Raw genomic sequence first — 18,086 nt, 5'->3', positions numbered from 1 at the left:
GCATATTGCAAAGGCAATATTTTTTGGAATGGAATATAATAGACTGGCCTGTTCCCGATGGAAGTATAATAGAGGCATATAGAGCCAAACTTTATGTAGAAGTACAGCATTCATTGAAACCAAATATTGCAACAAGAATAGTCAAAATCACAGTCTTTATGCGTGTCAATGTTTTCATAGATATTTTTCAAGAATATTCAATCAGAGTTTGTAAGACTGGGTTGGGATAAAATTATGGCCAACACTATGTATTGTGAGGTTGTCCATGGCATAATCAATCTCAAGTACATGTTTGCCTCCCAGCCATGGTTTGACAAAACTTTATTTGCCTTGGGTAGACTACCTTAGGAGCTTTCCACTGGCCTGCATACATGCAATAGGAGAAATAAGCAAAAGAGACAAAGAGAGAGATATAGAAAGTGAAGAGGGAAGAGAGAGGGAAGCATAGAGAGAGATGGGGACATTGTTAGAAACAGGGGAGCATAGAGAGAGATGGGGATGGAGAGAGAGAGAGAGAGAGAGAGAGAGAGAGGATACTAGAATCTGTCGAAGTGCTCCTTCCCTTCCCTATAGGCAACTTGGACTAACGGCCCAGATTGCAATGGAGAGGTCTTGCTATCAATAATTTCCCCCTTTTTTGGGGTGATGGAGAGCTAGACTCAGCTCTTTGAGGACGTGTTTCGCCCAAGCCCTTGCACTTGTTTCACTCTCTATAGTCGGTGGTGGAGAGCCTAACTTTGAACTTTTATTTTCTTGTTAGCGAATACTCTAAGCCAATATCCTCACCAGCTAGATCAATCAACAAGATCCATGTAAAAGAGCCATGAACTCATCTGTTGAAGACCAGCAAGGCCAATCAACCAAATCTATGCCCGTGTTTAGCAAACATCTCCAACTCATTTTTCTTTCTCAGTATTCCATTTCCAAATCCAATTTCCAACTTTCCCACTTTCCAACCAGAAAATCCAATTTCAGTCATTCCTTCCTTAGCATACCTATGGAATCATCGTCAACCAGAACGCTCATCACCACCTGCTCACTCAGGGGTCTTTTCAATAGTTCCTAGCCCATAGTACCTAGGAGTATAATCACATAAATCCATATGGACTCTCAGCTAGATCAATCAACAAGATCCATGTAAAAGAGCCATGAACTCATGTGTTGAAGACTAGCAAGGCTAATCAACCAGATCCATGCCTGTGTTTAGAAAATAGCTCCAACTCATTTTTCTTCCTCGTCGTACGTGTGGGTATCCTGGTGGGCGACCTAGAGCCCAAGCATCGTATGGTTAGCACCCTCTAGGCTCCTTTTCACAGGTCACCTAGTGCTTCACTCATAGGCCGCTTCACTCATAGGCCGCTTCCTTGTTGGTCCCTCATCTAGGGTGCTGAAAGCTCACCATTTTAATCGACCGAGGCTGGTCAAGACCTTCGCTGACCTTGCCACGCGAGACGTCCTTCTTTGACTCTCCGTGTGAGGAGCTGTTGTAACATTTTCACTTAGGTCCCCCACGACCTCATTCCACAAGATAGTTAAAATTTTTACCCCATCATTCTTGACATAAAACAGTCCTTTAAAAAAACAGGTTTCATATGCAAATACAGTTTCCAACAAAATTCCCATCTTTCCTTATTATTCCACATCCTTTCTCATCATTCCATATCATTCCACGTCATTTCTCATTATTCCACATTTTTCTACATCAATTCACATCATATCATTTCACATCAATTCACATCCATTCACATCATCCCACATCAATACACGTCGATTCACATCATCCCACATCATTCTCACATTCATTCACATCACCCCACATCATTCCCACATTCATTCACATCATCCCACATCGTTCCCACATTCATTCACATGATCCCACATCGTTTGCACATTCATCCACATCATTTCACATTGTTTTCACATTGTTTTCACATTCATTCACATCATCCCACATCGTTCCCACATTCATTCACATGATCTACATCAATGCACATCAACCACACATCAATCCACACATCCCACACATCACTTCTCATCACTTCACATCATTCCACACATCACCCACATTATTCCACTCATCTCTACACATCACCCTACATCATTTAAACTTCCACAAACAAGATGGTCTCTTTTCGCTTTGAGCGAATCAGGATTGATTATCAACTTTCCTTATCAGAACTTTTGTTCCACAATCAACCGGGGTAAGAGTACAGTTACTCCACTTTTCATACTGATAGACTTTCCAAGTCTCGGCCATTACTTGGCTTAGCTAAAGGTAACTTTTTTTCCTGACACAATTCAGTTAAATTTCGTTCTCTTTTGGACCCTTGGTCCTTTCAAGATTTCTAGATTCCTTTTTCAGAGAAGCTAGGAATAAGTCAGTCACACAAGTATTTTACATTCATCCAACTAAGTGTGTTTCTGGTCTTTTTTTTGGGAAATCCTTTTCCTGTTTAGAATGTATCCAAGATTCTATTTCTCGAGAATCTAGACGTATACTTCAATTTCCAGAAGTTAAATATGTTCATGATTCCTTTTTTGATTAAAATTTTATCCATGATTTCTCGATGCATTCTTATGAATATTTCCTCATTCTTATCTCAATTTTTCCAAAATAAAATATGCTTAATATTCTTCTTTTTGAATAAAAGATTTATACATATACAATCTCATGGGATTTACAAAATTAATTATACCCATATTTCCTCTTTTAGCATAAACACTAATTCATTTTTATCTAAATGAATCATTTCCATAATTCTCGTAAATTGAGTGAATCTAGAAAATTTGTGCATAACCTTCTTTATTTTTCTGACAATTGAATAATGCTCAAAACTCCACTTTTAGCATAAAATCTATTATGCATAGTTTTCATTCTCTAATGATATAAATTTTTCCAAAGCTTCTCCACATTTTTTAAGAAATGATAATACTCAAAATTTCACTTTTGATATAAAAGTTATTTATGCATAAATTCTATTTTCTAATGATAAAGATTTTACCATAACTTCTCCATATTTTTTGTGAAATGAGAATGCTTAAAATTCCACTTTTGGCATAAAAATTAATTATGCATAAAATTTAAATTTTTAATGATAAAAATTATGCCATAGTTTTCTCGCATTTTCTATGAAATGATAAACTCAAAGTTCCTCTTTTAGAATAAAAATTATTTATGCATAAACCTTCATTTTCTAATAATAAAATTATGGCATAACTTTTTCACATTTTCTATGAATTGAAAATGCTTAAAATTACACTTTTAGCATAAAGATTAGTTTATGCATAAACCTAAGCATAATTACATTTAAGCATCCTGTTTATTAAAAAAATAATACCCAATATGTCTTCCATATGAAAATAATTATGAGAATATTAGCACAAGCTCTCTTTCAACTTGAAAATGAATAAATATGAATTTTCTTAGCATAAAACAAGCTTAAATAAATTAATCTCTATTTTAATTAGATTAAAAATCATAAAAATGCTTAATCTCTATCTCTAGCTTGTTAGGCCTAGAGTTTTTGTTAAGAAAATATGATTAGGACTAAGATCTATCCTTCCAAGAAGGATTAATCCATAAAGGTGAGTATTCTTACAAAAAGAGAGATTTACAAATCAAAAATATTATATTTAAGCATAAAAGATTAGCATTAATTCATTTAAACAATATATATCAATAAAAGCATGGTTTTAAGAAGAACCATGGATTAAAATGCTTCCCAAGCATTAGAGGGGTTGGGAAGAAGATTACCATTGAAGAAGAGAGTAAAACACCATTGTTTTAGGCTTACCCTTGGTTTTTGGCTTGATTCTTTAGAGAGAAGTGAAGCCCACAAGAAGAAGCTTGGCCACCAAGAAGAAGAGGGTGATCTCCAAGAGAAGAAGAGGATTAATAGAATTACACTTAACTGAAATTTACACTAGCATAGAGTTACTCCAATATGAAAATACAAAGGAATGGGGGTCTATTTACAGGTGAGGGAGGCCACCAACCAAGCCAACTGGGATCGAGAGGCTTCTAGCTTCAGTTTGATCCATTTTGGACAAGTTTTAGACTAGTTTTGTCCACTTTTTGATCTAGTTTGAAAGAGGTGAGAGGAGAGATGAAATATCTAGCCACTTTATGATATTTTTAAATTAAAAATTACCCCCTTGATGTGATTTCTAGGCGCCCCCCTTCTTGAGGTGTCAAAATTTCATTTTTTAACTAATAAATCTCATTTTTTTCTAATAAACCCCAATACTAGTCAACTCTTCATATTATGTGAGAATTTACTCTTTTTTAGGGAATTTTCTTTTATTCTTTGTATTTTTCTTATTCTAACACTTGGATTAATCCTATTGGCCCTTTAGGACACTCTTTGGACCTTAATCAAAATTTTTCTGAAATTATGTACCCCTAGGCCAAGATGTCTAGTACACATAATCATTTAATTTCTAATGCACATTGGAAAACTCTTTTGAAATTATGTTTCAAGGGATCTCTTCCTATTGATCGGGAGAAAATACTTATCCAAAAATATTTCAAAACTGTATTATCTTTCTCTAGAATATTTTCTCTCTCTAGACCAAAAACAAGGAAAAACAGTGTTTTCTTGCATTGTGAAAATAGGGGATGATTATAGAGACTAAACGGGAGGTTCTTACACCTTTATATCTCAAAAGCTGGAGGGAGGAATCTTACATCTTTTATGGCCATGGACTCCATATACCTACCTGTCTTAATATTAAAATATGCTTAAATTCAACCATTGGATTAACTTTGTATACAAAGAAAATTTATTTTCTTAGACATAAATTTTCTTTGACAATGCACTAACCCCATGTAAGAGTTTCATCAAATTATATTGGGTCTAAAAGTAACATCAATTTTATCACCTATAAGTTTGTTGATAACATGCTACATACAACACACAGTGTAGAAATGTGTATTGGTAGAAAACTTATCCATGCTCAAAGAAAAGTATGATCTAGAGATGCTTAAACAAAGCAAAAAAGGAAAGAAAAGTGAAATTTTGTTGACGTGTGGATACGCTTAATTTACATGATATAGAAATTGTTGTGTATGGATTTGAGTTAAAAAATTTCTTGACGCTTAAACCAGAAAATAATTAATACTTTTAAGCAAAAGGTCGAATGACTCTCCTAGTTGATTGGAAGAGTTTTTTCTCTTTTGTAATTCTTTTTTTAATTGGACGTTTTTGGGATTAGAGTAAAATGTAAGTAATGTTCATGCTTTTTTTTCCACAAAAGTAGTGTTTTTTTAAATGTTTGACATGAAAGTGTGTCTTTTATCTCCATCAATTTTTTAAAAAGGTATATTTTTGGGTTTTTTTTTTCCAAAAATGGAGTTGAGTTGTCATTTGCATGATTTTGTTGTCGTTTTTCATGAATGGCTATTTGTAGTGGTCATCAATATTTGTCCATATAAAATGGCGCATAGTTCTCAACATAAACGATCCATTATCAGTTCAGTCTACAACAGTTTTCCAAGCAGTTTGTTGTGCCTAAAGCCTCTCAGACCAACTTTCTTGTGCATACTTTCAGCATCCAACAACTTAGTGTGCTACCATTTCGAAGGCCTTTGCAAGATATTCTTTAGCATTCAATGAGCATATGTGCATCCCAGAGTCAGGTGCTTGTCCAATCGTGTGATGTCTAATCACCATTCTACAAAAACAATTCCCCATGAGTTTGAGAGAGGTAGGTTGAGTAGATTTACACCTGCTAGCATTCCCTATCACACTATGTTCCTCCCCATGTGATAGGGACATAGTAAGACACAACGGATTTCAACCAATTTTAGCTTGTTGGAATTTTATTAGCTCGATGGAAACATGCAACTGTAGGAGATTCAAACCCCCCCCCCCAAAAAAAAGAAATCCTTGCTAGTTATATGACCCCTATTTTGGGCTTGCCGACCTTGACAGTGTAGGGAAATGTTGTGGAGGCCTTTCCTACGAGGAAGAGGGGTGACTTGCTGTGGAGGCCACGAGCTCCCTTCTGACTGGAAAGGCCTCCCACCAATGACATTTCTTGGCTATCAGAGTCTGGGGGAGCCAAACTTGCTCCAATGAATTTTTTTCAGGTCATCTAATAGAATGTTGATTGTGACAAGCAAAACTTAGCAACTTATAAGGAAGAATGGATGTTGACAGGGGAAACCTTCTGGCTAGACCACATGAGAAAACTAGATGAAGATTCTGTAAAATAATGCTTCCTAACTATATAGTTTAGATCTACTCCTTGTGGTCGACTCCAGACTGTGGTGGGTGAGGAACTTCACTTGCCTATCCATAGTTCTAGTAAACACTAGCTTCAACACTTATGACAAAAATGCTAAACAAGAACATCCCATTTTGACCTTATTGACATCCATTCAAGTTTTTGAAAAATGGTTTCTTAAATACACTAGTGGCATTACCCGTCTCTCCGACGGGTAAGAGTATTCTTGCATGCATAAAAACACAGACTTGTCCCGAGGGAGGAGAGTAGAGATAGGCCTTATATTTGAAGCTCATTTTGATCCTCATGGTTCTTAACTTGGAAACCTATATATATGAATACTTTTGTTTGAATAAAGCACCAAAAATGGACTTGAAAGGAACACAATCGGTGTGCATAATCAAGCAATTAAAGATAATCATGATCTGTTAGGTAGCTCGCTGTCGAAAAGCTCCCCCACTCCTTCATCACCTTCCTACTCACCCAGGACATCTCTCTCTTGAATATATTATTTAATTAGGGCATGATCAAATACATATTTATATATAGAAGGGCGTTAGCGTTCTAAAAACCTTGGATTATTAAATAATAATGTGCTATTATCCTTGCAAAGACTTCTAAATAATATTGAAGCTACATCGGATCTAAAGATGAGGAAATTGTTTATGCATTAAATGATTAAACACTAAATGTCAATCAACCACTTTAACCTTGATTAATGCTTTTCAAGCATTAAATGATGGAGCCCGCAAAACCTCAACAATATTTATGTGAGACTTGATCGAATATTATATATTTACCTTATATTGTTAAAAAATTCAACCAATTTAATGAACATGATTCTCAATTACGGCTTTTATCGGATTATGAAACGGAGAAAAGATGTCTGAGATGGAAGAGCTCCTTAAAGAAGTAAGGAAGGATCTCCCCAGATAGCAAAGCCTTCGCTCGCCATCTTCATCCACCCCTTCTTACTCCCCCCCATCGTCCAGTGGTAGCTCCCCATCAAGCAAGCCCATTCTATTTGTACTTACAAAGCTTCATATTTGCACAAAAACCACTGGCTCATTATTCATCTAAAAGAAACACCTATGGGAAAACCTTGCAAATAAGATGGTTAAAAACAAAGAATCCTTACGTGTCGTGTATACAACTGAAGATATAAACTGTTGAGCCCTTCACAGTCTCTTTCAATAAGCTTGCATGGCCACTGTACTGGCACTCTAGGATTGGTGCATTGCTCCGATGCCCTCACAGCTGACCCTCCTATGCCACCTATGCCTTTGCACCCGGCTCCTACCATAACCCGTATCCGCAAGCAATCACCTTAACTAGTGTGGGTGTGTCTCGATCTCAAGTCCCCCCAGATCGAGTGTGTAGGCATAAGAGGACACAATTTCCTTCTCCTTAACTCCTTCCGAGTCCCCTACTATTTTGGTTAAGAGCAAAGAAGGTGCGCATCTTCCTTCTCAACTTCTTTTAAGTCCCCTGTTGTTTCCCCCCATCTGTAAGGATTTCCAATGGACACCCAAATCGGGCACATATGTATTCCCTGAGAAAGGATGCCACAGCCACTGCTTTATTATTGACCATTGCCTTTGCTTCTGCCCACCTTGTTGCATAATCTGTGGCCACCAATATGTAATACTTTCCATGTGAGGAACGAGGAAGTGGGCCCACAAATTCTAATCCCCACCTTTCAAATGGACCATATGCTGGGATAGGGTTTAAGGGTCCGGGAACCAATTGCTTGTGCCCATATGCCTGGCATACTTCACAGCTTCTGCACCACTCATGGACGTCTTTGCTGAGTCGAGGCCAATAATACCCTGTGTTAAGGATCCTCCGAGTTGTGCTGGCTGAGGCAAAGTGACCTGAACATTCATGACATAATTCCATAATCCTTTTAGATTCTTCCAGGCTCACTACCCTCCTAAGAATCTTATCCTTACCTTGCTTGTAAAGAACATCCCCTAGAATTGTGTAAGGATGAGCTTTCCTGGTAAGCCTTTGCTTCTGTTGAGGATTCAATCCAGGAGGGAAGTATCCTGTATCTAAATAGTGTTGAACATCTTGGAGCTCAGGCCAACCTGTATCCATTAATGCAAGAGTAGCTACTTTGAAAGAAGCCAAGGTTTTAGTAGCCACTTCATCAGCCTTTTGATTATCCTTCCTGTTAACTTGCATAAATTTACAAAACTCAAAAGCTTCTTTCAACTCCATTGTCCTTTTATACAATTCTTGGAGATTAGGACTCCTTGCCTTATACTCTCCTTTCATTTGTCGGATGACCAATTGTGAATCTCCTTTAACCTCTACCTCTTCAATTCCATCTTTTATGCAATCTTCTAATCCCCAAATTAATGCATTGTACTCAGCCACATTATTTGATATAGCCTTTGGAAATTCCCTACCCTTGGCCCATACCTCTTTTCCTTCTGGATCAAATAAAACTATCCCCCCAGCCCCACATTGCCTGGATCAAATTAATGCATTGTACTCAGCCACATTATTTGATATAGCCTTTGGAAATTCCCTACCCTTGGCCCATACCTCTTTTCCTTCTAGATCAAATAAAACTATCCCCCCAGCCCCACATTGCCTGGAAGGGCTAAAGGCTCCATCAAAATGCATAGTGAAAGCAGTTGGTGGTGTCTCCAAATCTTCATGTACTTCTTCCTTTGCTCCTGTTCCTTCTTCCTCTTCCTTCCTGGTAAGCAAATCTGCAAGAGAGGCCCTAGTGGTGTTTTCTGTAATAAAAGTGAAAGAGAATTCTTGAAGCTCACAAATCCACTTTGCAAACTTCCCTCCTGCAGGATTGGGCTTGCGGACCAAGAATTGTAAATAAGGTTGAGATGTGAGGAAGAAAAAGGGGCGAGGTAACAAGTATGACCTGAACTTCTTTACTGCAAAAACAAGAGACAAACCACCTTTCTCCATTTCACCATACCTCTCCTCGGCATCAGTGAGTTGTCGACTTGCATAATACACTGGTTGCATACGCCCTTGCTCTCCCCTTTGCAAGAGTATAGCACCCACTGAATGTGATGAGACACTTGGGTTCACATAAAAGTCCTCCCCCCACCTAGGAGGCTGCACAATTGGACTTTAACTCATGCATTCCTTGAGCAAACAAAAAGATTGAATTTGATCGAGTCCCCATTGGAAAGAAGCATTCTTCTTTGTTAACAGATTTATAGGATACATCTTCTCAGAGAACATGTCAACAAAGCGTTGGTAATACTTTGTTTTACCCAAAATCCTCCTTACCTCCCTTACATTGGTAGGTGGTGGGAGGGCCACAATCGCCTGCACCTTCTCAGGATCCATCTCTATGCCTTCTTCTGAGATAACATGTCCCAAGAGAACCACCTTCCTTCGTGCCAAGCGGCATTTTCCAGGATTAAGACACCCTTTTGCATCATCAATGCTTTGCAAGGCCAACCTCAACTTTTCCAAGTGATCCATGCAGCTTGAATAAATGCAAAAATCATCCAGAAAGACCCTTATAAACTTCCCCTAATAAGGTGCAAATACCTGACTCATGAAGCGTTGAAAAGTTGCTGGTGCATTGGTCAAGCCAAATGGCATCACCCTATAGGCGTACACTCCCCAAGGGGTGATGAATGAGGTTTTCCTTTGATCTTCTTCACAAATCCGGATTTGGAAGTATCCAGAGTATCCATCACACACTGAATACAACTCATGACCTGCAACTTGATCCAAAATCTCATCCTGAAAGGGTAGAGGATAATAATCCCTCTTTGTGCATGCATTCAAAGGGCGAAAGTCCACACACACACGCCATTTTTCACCCTTTTTGGGAGTGACTACAACTGGGGAAATCCATTCTGAATTCTCTACTGGAAAAATAAATCCAGCTTCAAGCAAATTTGTTACCTCCTTCTTAAGCACCTCTGCTTGCACTACTCCCAAACGCCTTAGCCGCTGCACCACTGGCTTACTTTGGGGCTTGAGATAAATCTTGTGCTCTACTAGGGTAACTTGGCGTACTTGTGAGTAGTTGTTTGCAAAAAGGTTAGGAAATCCATCCAACATTTTTAAGTAATCCTTCCTTTCAGTACCTGCTATGGACTCGTCAAGAAGAAGTTCATTTTGTTGGTGAAGACTAGTGAGGTCCACATCGCCTTTCTTGCACATGGTTGAAGAAGCTTCCCCTTCCAAGGCTCCATTGTCTTCCCCCTTCCCAGGGAAAGACCAAATGCAACTCCCTCCACCTCTCCTTCTGAGATGGAATCCTCGGAGCTACCACTTGTCTCTTCTTCATCGGATGACTCTGACTCTGAACTTTCGAAAGTTGAAGGTTCACCTCTTACCACTTTCTTGCGACGACTCTTGATGTTGTAGTGGACCTTCTTATTCTCACCTTGTAGAATAAGATCACCTGTCTCCCACTTCTGAATCGCCTTCACTTGGCGAAGCCATGGCCTACCCAATATCAATGGGTAAGCCCTAGCATCAGGCTTTATAGGAATGACCTGAAAAGTTGTAGGCACAGAAATACCACATACATCCACTCCCAAATTCCTGACAATTCCTAAGGTTTTCACCCTAGTATTATCAGCAAGTTTGATGCGATAGGGAGAGTTAGTAGAAGACAACTTTAAATCAGCATCTTTCATTGTTTTTTCACTCATGACATTGATTGATGCACCTCCATCAATGTATGCATTAGAAATTGTCTGCCCCTCAATGATGACATCAATCACAGGCACATCATCTCCTACATCAATATCCACCTTCTGAACCATAGGAGTCCCATTATCCCTCTTCTTCTTTTTCTTAGATTCCCTTGTGCTAGCCAGCTTACCCCATTCCTTTCTGAGCTTAGGAGAGAGTGCCAAAAGCTGCCCAAATGTGATTTGTGCCGTTTTCTCCCTAAGATCTGTCAAGAGGTCATAACTAAGAGATCCTTGTCCAAGAGGAAAATCAGATTGTCCAATTTTTCTCCTAGATGACTTCTTCTTCTTATTTTTCTCCTCTTCTTCAGATTTATCTTCTTGTTCTTCTTCTTCCTGGCTTCTAGTTTTACGACCCTTTTTTGCCATTAATGGCATCAGTGTTTCCTCTTCTTCTTCTGAGCATGTTTCCTCTAAAAGTGCTAAACTTTTATCCTCACTTTTCCTCAACTTTGGACACTCAGTACGATAGTGCCCCTTCTCTTGACATTCATAGCATGTGACACTACTTCTATCCCTAGGTTTATCCTCAGCTCGTGGAACCCTAGGTGGCCTTGCATTGACTAAGTGTAACTTCAAATCAGCAAATTCTGCCATAAGTTGTGCAATGTTATGATCCAAGGATGGAGCTTGTACCACCTGAGATGTTGAGGCTATCTCTACTCGTGGTGGGGTTGGCACACTTGGAGAGATTGGAATGTGGACTCAATATGAAGAGTGGCCTCCTTCTTCAAAGCAATACGAAGGGCCTCTTTAAAACTAGTGGGATCTTTGCTAAGAACTTTTCCATGCAAGCGAGGATCCAAAGCCCTGATAAACTTGCTCATCTTAAGGTGCTCCATTTTGCTAAAGAACTCTTTGAATCTTCCATAGAAGGTGAAGAAGAAGAAGCAACAACATGTAAAGTAGCTTGTTGATATTTGATGAATAAGGCTTCATACCTCACTGAAAAGGCAGAAACTGACTCTCCATCCTTTTGGAAAATTTGATCCAATTGCAATAGTAAAGCATTTGGCGACTCCACTGTCCCAAATCTCTCCTTCATTGCTTTGGTCAACCTTTCCCAATCATTCTTGGACTCCTCTGGCAAAGCCTCATGCCAAGTTAAGGCCATACCCTCCAAGAAATCTGGAAGTATTTCTGCCCTCTTCTTCATAGACCAACCCGTCAAGCGGCATGCTCGGTTAAACTCTCGGAGATAACTCCCCGGGTCTTCTCCTTCCGATCCACGGAACACCGGAATGTTGAACATCTTGCACCAAAAGATGAGTAGTGACAAGGGAAATTTACTTGTTTCAAAACAACTTTCCTTTAATCATGCGGGACCTTGAGGTTAAAATAGAATAATTCTAAGTAAAACCTGCCCGCCGTCTCCACCAGAAGATGTGACACGAAGTTGGGATTTGGACTTCGGTCACTTCTCAGAATCAAAACACACTTGTATGAAACCTCACAGCCTCCTCACCTCCCTTTCTCTCCCTAGATTAGGATAAAGATATACACATCAAAGGTGAGATCATAATTCATGGAAGGAAAGATGAAAGGCTCCGGAGAAGCAAGAATTTCTGCCAGTCTTGCAGCTCCAAACAAAAGGGCGATTCTTTGTTGGAAGAAAATCTTCCGACTCAGGATTATGTGAACGGAAACATACGGGGAATATTGGTAAGGTTCATCCGTTCGAATTGGGCGATTTGGACGGAACATATTAAAGAAAATGAATATGGCAATCACTTACAAGAGGATAAGACACATGGGGTTTGCCTTTTGATAAGGGATTAGGAGGAATTAATCATGATTAAGAAGAAAGAATGGCCAAAAAGCTATAAAAACAGAGATACACAGAGAATTGTAGTTTTAAATCCATAAAGGCTATGCAAAAGAGGATTATATAGATACGTAGAGCTCTAAGAGAGCTTCGCGTCTATATAAAAACTTTCAAAAACAGGTAACCGAGCGAAAAGTTATGAGCATTTTACTGCAAGACTATAAAACTGCCAAAATTCTATAAAAATAGAGATACACAGAGAATTGCAGTTTTAAATCCATATAGGCTGTGCAAGAGATGATTAGATAGATGCGTAGAGCTTGAAGAGAGCTTCGCGCCCATATAAAAACTTTCAAAAACGGACAACCGAGCGAAAAATTATGAGCATTTTACTACGAGACTATAAAACTGCCAAAATTCGCCTAAAAATTAGCAACTTTGGGAGAAATTCTAATCATCAATGAAGTAAGGGATTAAGAAATTAGTTACATGAGTGGAAAGAGCATAGAAAGAGCTTCCTAGACATATGATCAATTTTAGAAAACAATACCCGAGTGATGAGTAATTACCGGTTGAAATTTGGGTATTGGACCACAAAAACTGCACTTCTCTCTCTTTGCATGAAACCTCAATTTTCACATAGCCTCTTGCTTCTCATCTCCTTCATGATTCAAGCTAGAGGGTAAGGGTTAACATTGCTCAGCGGACAATCGTGAAGATTTACCTATGGTCCCCAAAGTCTTTCCACATGCTCATTACCGCTAAAACCATTGGTACCTCCAAAGGAGGGCGGCAATAAGGCAAGGGCTACCTTGAGAAGTCACAGGCCCGCCAAGATAATAACTCCTTATCTCCCTTATCATGAATCATCAAAGAGGTCCAAAATTGGGTTAAGCATGAGGAGCTAATGCTAAATGAGACATTCACATGTAAAGAGAGTGTTTGAATAAGGGTTTGAAAGATAAGAGAATGGCAATGACACAAAATGCTCAATTGAGGAGGCTCATTCCTTCATTTGAAAGGGAGAGGAGGGCTCCTTTTATAGGTGGAGAATCACCCTCTCTCCCATTGTTACAAATTACAACATAAAAATCTTCAACCCTTCAGTGACATAAGGGTAGATGTCACCATCAATTGTCCTCTTAGGCTAAGTCTTCTATTGATTATTAAATTGAAGACTTTTTGACTTTGAGAGTGTGATGAGATATTAGCCAAGCCTAAGTGGCGTGTAGGTGGAGATCCCACTTACACATGGCGGAATTCTCCTCTTCCATGTAGGCATTCTAGAAGAATCTTTCCCAATTATGCACCTACACACACTCCTCCACATGCCTTCCACACTCCCCAACTTGTAGCCTTATGGGAATACCATATTAATAATACAATAAAAATCCATGTGAGCATGAAGGCCCACTTTTATTTTCCACATCACTAGCCTATCTACCATACCAAAGTATTTATCAAGCATACTTGTGACATTTACAATGTGTGCACCCTAAATCAAGTAAAACCATTATATTTGAAGATAGAATGCTGTTATCGGGGTAGCCACCAAGCCGCCGCATCACCATGCTGTTATTCCATTGTGGGCGCCACAATCTTCTAGGACAAGCTTCCACCTTATTACCATTGAGAAACCATCAAAATATGCACAAAATTGAAAATGAAAGATATCAATTTTTCATGTCACAATACCAACGGAGATTGATAGTGAATGTACTCAATCTGACAATCCAGGAGGCACTACTAGAGGCACTACTATAGGTACAATGCATCCACATCCGCCACATCACAAGAAGCATAGATCGAGACCAGGCATTGCTATTCTTTGAGAAATAAGGAAGTATCAAAAAAGTACAAACTTAATCATACCGAGGGCACCATTTGCAAGATTGGTGAGAGAGATATTGCAAGATCTCCAGTAAATGTCTCCTAATAGGTTCTATACAAGACTTAGTTCTACAGTCAACAATATGCAGCGATGGTCAGCCCAAGCGCTAGCTCTTCAAGAAACAACCGAGGCATATTCGGTGGACCTCATGCATGATGGTTAGTTGGCAGCTATTCATGCGAAGCGCATCACTCTTATGGACAAGGATTTGAGACTTGTATGAAGGATTCATAATAATGGTGATGCCTTCAGTTTGAACATGGATAATATGATTTGAGTAAATCATATGATGCATTGTAAACCTATATTTCAATGTACTTGTAATCTATGAGAAGTGTTTTTAATACAAGTATAATTTGATGTTTCTTTCTCAATATCTTGGGTGTTATTATCTTTTTCTCTTGTATAGCTTTTTAAGTTAATCGAAAGTATTATTTTTTTGTTCATAAGTCTCAAATGGATTTAGGATTTTTCACACATGTATGCATGAAAGCCTATAAGTGTATAAAATTTCAATGAATTTAGATAATTTTAAAAATTTTATCTTTACTAAAAAAATATAATAAAAATTACTCTAAAAATTAGATTACTTTAAACTGGAACGAAGCTCTAGAAACTCTAGGGAATTAGTGAGATGTTGCATAGGGGCTCTTATAAATAAGGAAATTACTAAATATGATAAAAACTACTAAAAAATTTAAGAGTTATTTATTTTCATTCGATAAAAATATAAATATAAGTTATATTTTTAGTTTTTAAAGTTATAGATATAAGTTTAGAGTCTTTCATTTTCATTCTATTCTTGTTTTATCTTCTTCAAGAACATGGCTCGCACCAAGCAAACTGCCAAGAGGGTTGATCCCATGAAGGTCAGGTCCCCACCACTGCCCACACATCGCAGATGTTGGTGGAGACTTGGCACCGTCTCTCTCTTCTTCGAGAAATAAGAAAGTATCAGAAGACGACAGACCTTCTGATCCTGAGGAGACCTTTTCATCACCTTGTTAGGGAGATCATGGATGATTTGAATGAGAGCCGGATATCTCAATGGCATTGTCAAGTTGGAAATAGTGAGGCTCCCACATGATGGACAACATTAGCTTTGGAAGCTCTTCAAGAGGCTGCTGAAGCTTTTTTGGTGGACATGTATGGTGACATAGTGTACGTAGCACTCCATGCCAAGAGAGCCACCATCACTGACAAAGATATGCGGATAGTTCTACACATGTGGAAGTGGAGGGAAGATTATGGTGATGAGCCACAGTTTTAGGGAGATCTTGTAATCTCATGTATATGCCACAATGTAATCTGTGATCATGATGTAAATATTTTACTTAATGAAAATATTTTTTTTGATCCTTGCTAAGTGCCTACTTGATTATATCTGGCAATCATAATTGTATTGTGATTTCAATTTTAAATTAATGATTAAATATTATTTGTTGATCGCATGAATACAACAAAACTTTAAAAATATATTTTTATTAATATAAAAACTGTTACATCATGACATAGAAGCAAGTACAAAAACCCTAAACTCTGTACCTCTTTTTTAGTACTAGGCTCAACAGAGTAAGTAGGAGCTTTAAGTGAAGGAATTACAACAAAATTTCCATCGAGCTCGAGTTGGATAGCATGAAGATCAATCTTCCCAGTAGTAATGCCTAGGTCAACAAGTGAATGAATCTTCCCTCCACGCTGAGCTTTGAACAAATATAGGAGCTTGGAGCACTTCACAACCACCTTCTCTCTAAGCTTAATTTCATAGGCATGGACTTGAATGCAACACCCTTTGTTAAAGCCTTGATCTTCATGAGAGAGACTTGTCCATTAGAGGAGCATACTTTGTGAAAGACAATGATGTCTTGGAAGATCTTGCCAATATACTCCTTCAAAGCTGCATCCTGGACTCTTCATCTGCCACCCCTTGTTCCACCAGCTCTTGATGCACACTCATCAACATAGACAATTTCCTGAAGAAAAATATTTGCATGTAAAAATAAAATATAAAGCTTATTCCAAAATACAATTGCATGATTTTTTTTCAAATAAGTTGAAATTGTTTGTGTGGGGCCTTAGATGTAGAATCAAGGCCATCCTTCCTTTTGCTAGCCTTTGGCTAGCATGCCTAGAGGGCCCCAATGTATGCCAAATTACATGTGTGGGGTCCCCAGTCCCCTCAAGTCCCGCATTGAAAGTTTCAGGAAGATTTGAAAAAAAATACGTACCTTCTCAACCTCATTATTATGTTTCCCGATCGATGCATCTAGGACTGCCCCCAGTGATTGCTCTATCACCATGTAGAGGGTCCAAGAGGTCAATGCGTGGTCGAGGTCCAGAGAGATCCTCCTGCAACGTCTTAAATTTTGCATCTGAGATAGCATAGTTAGGAGCAGCTTTTGCAGCACTTCTTTGGATGTGGATGATTGCAGAGACATCATCCATGCTCGTGTCATTGTATCGGCCAATCTCAGTTACTTGTGGAGGGACATCCACAGTGTCAAAGTTAATGAGGTCTTCATCTCAACATCCCAGACAAGGTGGCAGTACAGCTCTTCCTCCCTCAAATCCAAGACCTCAAGGACATCCTACATGAGCAAGTACTCAACACCATCTATAGTGATGGCACTCAATGATGCAAGTTTTGCATTCTCAGTAGGATGGGCTGCCTCCTGGTGGATAGTCGACAAGTCCAAAGAGTCCAAAGACAAGCTACGTGCCTCCTCCTCTTGCTTGTCCAGGACTGTCTCCTCTGGCTCCTTCTCTTCATAGGTGTGAGAAGAGGCACCACTGGCTCCTCATCATTCTCCTCTTCAAAATAAGAGCATAATATACAAATAGCAAAGGCAATATCCCGCTTGATGAGATCAATTGGGCCTGCCTCCTTAAAATTGAGGGGCACAGAGGTAGATTGGAAGGGGTGGGGGAGGGAACATGTGTAAGTGCTCTTTGCACAACCTTTCTATGGTTATACCACTCTTCATGGAGAAGAGGAACTCTAGGGGGATCCACTGAGCAGTGGAGTCAGGGATAAAAAATGTGATATCATCACATCCTGCGTAAAAATATGCCAGCACTAAGCTATCGGGCTCTAGAGTCCTAAATATATTCTCTAGCTCAACACTTTAACAAAACCTAGGGTAAATATGGTCCCACCTTTGACTGTATTGGGTTTCACTCATCCACTGTGCGAACGCATCATGATGAGAAGCCATGGTGAAGGCGTAAAGGGAGCAACAAGCAAGGTGGATAGAAAGTGAGAGATCGAGAATGCAATAGAAGTGAATGAAAATAACCCCTACTTATACTTATAAATATAAATTTCTATATTATTTCATTAAAACTTTAATAAAATAATATATATTTTATTAAAATTTTAATGGAGTAATATTTATTTCATTAAAACTCCAAGAGCTCCAACACATCCTGCATGAGGAGGTACTCCACCCCTTCAATGGTGTAATATTTTATTTTATTAAAATTTTAATAATATATATTTTAT

The sequence above is a fragment of the Cibotium barometz genome, chromosome 26 (assembly GCF_041138505.1).
Source record: "Cibotium barometz isolate CiBa-2024 chromosome 26, ASM4113850v1, whole genome shotgun sequence".
In the NCBI taxonomy this organism is placed as follows: Eukaryota; Viridiplantae; Streptophyta; class Polypodiopsida; order Cyatheales; family Cibotiaceae; genus Cibotium; species Cibotium barometz.
This window is presented reverse-complemented; position numbering follows the sequence as displayed.